Here is a 1,126-nt window from a genome sequence, read left to right on the forward strand (position 1 = left end):
GCCACCACCCCTGCTGCAGAGGATGCTGCTGCCAAGGCAACAGCCCAGCCTCCAACGGAGACTGGGGAGAGCAGCGAAGCCAAAGAGAAGGTAGGTGAGCAACCTCGAGGATCAGATACAGTGGGTGGATGGGGAGGGGAGTTGCTATTCAAAATGCTGGGCGACCTGGGTTATCAACGGAGAGGAAACAGTCTAGAAAGTGCTTTCCAGAAATCAAGGGAAGCTGGGCTTAATTTCCCAAAGTGGCAGGACTTAAGAGCTAAGGTTACATTCCCAAATATCTCCAAGCCTGAGAGAGGACTCGGGCAGGTCTATGTAGCAGCCAGTACTAGAAAAATCTGGCAGTTATCTTAATTGAATTGATATACACAGTCGAACCAGATAAAACTGCTTTAAAAAAGTATTCTGTGTGCTGATAGACTTAGTTTAATACATAATTACTGACGATACATATATTTTATGGATGGGAATTAGCTAATGTGATTATTTGGCTCTAGGAAATGCCTGGTATAAATACAGCCAACCTCTTCCTGATCCAGATTATCTAGTGTATGAATTGCTGGCAGCAAAAGTATAATCTCAGACCACCCTTTCCTATCTCACAATATGTTTCTGGGCATTCTCTCCACCATCAGTTGGTGAGTAGTGTGTGTATATGTGGGTATCCTCAGAGAATGTTAATTGTTACATTAATTGGGGTCAAACATAATTAGGAAAATAAGTCTGTTGATGTTGCCAAAAACAAAAGAAAAACCCCCAATACAGAACATGCTGTGAAGTCAAACATAAATTATCATTTTATTATTGAAGACACAACTTTCTACAATTTGCATAAATAATTGAGGGTTCCTATGATTACAAAAAGGTACTGGATTCTCTTCAGTTTGGAGTTGCAACATGAAAGTTGGAGTGTTTTCACTATTACTGCTCAATTGTGCAGAATTGGAATGGAATATTCCCAGATCAAAATAAATTTAACAGAGCTTCATCCCTAGAGACTAGATCCCTCCCTCACCCCAATACATCCACAGTGGTAAAGGAGGCCAACAGTTTCCATGATCTTTCTCTAGTCTAATATGACCCAGCCTCAAGTATTCATAGATACTCAATGATCCTCAAAGATAAA

Source organism: Cebus imitator, unplaced genomic scaffold (assembly GCF_001604975.1).
Source record: "Cebus imitator isolate Cc_AM_T3 unplaced genomic scaffold, Cebus_imitator-1.0 Scaffold1196, whole genome shotgun sequence".
Taxonomy (NCBI): domain Eukaryota; kingdom Metazoa; phylum Chordata; class Mammalia; order Primates; family Cebidae; genus Cebus; species Cebus imitator.